Source organism: Myotis davidii, unplaced genomic scaffold (assembly GCF_000327345.1).
Source record: "Myotis davidii unplaced genomic scaffold, ASM32734v1 scaffold471, whole genome shotgun sequence".
In the NCBI taxonomy this organism is placed as follows: Eukaryota; Metazoa; Chordata; class Mammalia; order Chiroptera; family Vespertilionidae; genus Myotis; species Myotis davidii.
The window spans coordinates 2,179,812-2,182,268 of record NW_006283354.1 but is presented as its reverse complement, the minus strand read 5'-3'; the positions used below and the strand labels follow the sequence as shown (position 1 = coordinate 2,182,268).

The following is a 2,457-nucleotide window of genomic DNA, read 5'->3' as shown; positions in this document are numbered from 1 at the left end:
AACAAATATACATCTATCAACAAATAAATCTAAAAATCAAGTGAATAAAAAATCTGATGAACAGAGTAAACTGGTGAATATAATAGAATCAGGGGCATAGAAAGGGAATGAACTACTATTCTCGGGGGGGGGCAAGGGGTGTGGGGGTGCGGGAAGAGACTGGACAAAAATTGTACACCTATGGATGAGGACAGTGGGGGGGGGTAAAGTCAGAGGGTGGGGTGGAAACTGGGTGGAGGGGAGCTATGGGGGGGAAAAAAGAGGAACAAATGTAATAATCCGAACAATAAAGATTTCATAAAATTAAAAAAAAAGAGTAATACTTTGAAATAACTCTACCATTAGGCATGTTTATAAAAACACTAATATTTAGCTGAAGCTTTATAAATGCTACACTATACTGCAATCGAGCTGTTTCCCTATTAAAAGCATATATGTTAGTTTCATTTATTTTCAGTAGGGAATAATTTGAATTTAAAGTGTGTGTGTGTGTGTGTGTGTGTGTGTGTGTGTGTGTGTGTGGAGGGAGGGAAGAGAGAGAGAGAGAGAGAGAGAGAGAGAGAGAGAGAAGAGAGAGAGAGAGGATATGAATTAAAAAAAGAAGAAAAAGAATCCCTGAGATGTCCCAATATAGTTGGAGCAATAGTGTTGGGGTTCTAATAAATAAAAACCTACACAAAGGACACCTTACTACTCGACACTCCCCCTCACAAGATTTCCAACTATCTCTTGAGGGGAAAGTTGTTTCTGAAACTAGTTACTAGCCATATATCTTAAGCATTCCAGCAAGAAATGTACATGTTTAGATGTCAGTTTTTTCTTAGATGACTAACTGATCAAAACCATCACGGCACTTAAGTGATTTCGGAGCACAGCTATCTGCATCTGCCAAGGAAATCCTCATTACATTCTACTAATGATGAAGGGGCCTTGGGAAATGGGGCACCCTTCCCTACAGACTTACAAACACTTCAGGGGTTGGGGGTGTCCAGTGGCCCTACCCTCCGTGCTGCTGGGAAGCCTCGGTAACCACAGCCCTTTAGTAGGAGAATGAATGACTACACGGCCCTCCTTGGCAAATAAGAGAACACTATCCCTTTCACACTGTTTTTCACCTGAAAACTCAAAAAGATTCAGGGAGAAAAGCAGGATTGTTTCTTGGCCTGAAAGAAAAAGGGAACTACTACAAAAAAAACTGCTTAATCATCGTAAGTTCTTATTAGTGGATTTGTTCGCCCCAGGCCTCAGGCCCTGGTTTACAGGTTTCCTCATTTCTCAAAGACACCTTCAGTAGCTTGATTCACGATGTAACATTTCTAAGAAAATCAATACTTAATCATGCAGCATTATTTACAACAGCCAAAATATGGAAATGATGTGAGTACCCATCAATGGATGAATGAATAAGGATGCTAGATATATAAACATGGAATGTTACTCAGTCATAAAAAAGAATGGAATCTTGCATTTGGGACAGCATGTATGGACCTTAAGGGCTCTATGCCGAGAACGACAAATAACATATGATTTCACTTATATGTGGAATCTTAAAATACAAAAAATAAAAAAATAAAAACAAGACAAAGAAAAAAGGCCAAACAAGTAGATATAAGGAGCAGAAAAATAATTCGTGGAGGGGAGTGCGAAGGATCGAAGGATCGGTGAAGGGAGTCAAAAGTTACAAATTTCCAGTCACAAAATAAGTCACAGGGATGTGATGTACAGCATGGTGACTGCAGCTAATAAAACTGGACTGCACACTTGAAAGTTGTTAAGAGTACATTTTAAAAGTTCTCATTACAAGATAAAAAAAAAAATTTTAACTATGTATGAGAACATATGGTAACTAGACTTCTGGTGGTGATCAGTCTGCAGTGTATACAAATATCGAATCACTATGCTGTACGCCTGGAACTAATAGAATATTATATGTCAATTTTACCTCCATAAAAATAATAAACATTTTTAAAGGAAGTCCTTAAATCCTATGGATCCATGAAAATAAAGCAGGACTGTCCTGTTAACCCAGGACGCGGGGAAGGGGGCCATGCTTACAAAGACTCTCCTTGTCCCGGACTCCTCTCCTCTTCCCAGGCCCCTGTAAGCTGGTTCTTCACCAAACACAGAACCGGACCTCCCGGACCTCCCGGACCCCAGCGCCGACGGCGGCTCTTTCCCCTTCACCTTCGCTCTCGGAAATACCCCGCAGCTCAGTGCGGTCACGGCTCCTGCCCGCCTCGGTCCTCCAGACCCTGGGTGCCCCCACCACCCCTCCGGGGGACCCTGGGTAGGCACCACAGCTCCTAGCCGCGGCCGTCGCCTCAGCACCGGTCTCCTCCGCCTCCTTCTACACACTCCTGAGACCCTCGCCTCCACCACCATTCCCGGGGCCACCCGTTCATGCCGACTGCGACCACACCGCCGCTCCCCCGCCCCGCCCCTCCCACCCCCCGCCCC

General features: G+C 43.7%; 1 protein-coding gene across 1 annotated transcript in view; it reads right to left on the bottom strand.

The window, feature by feature from the left end:
* LOC102759235 (chromosome unknown open reading frame, human C5orf15) overlaps window positions 1–2,457 on the bottom strand; it is a 12,697-nt gene that overhangs the window by 9,929 nt on the left and 311 nt on the right. The window lies entirely within an intron of this gene.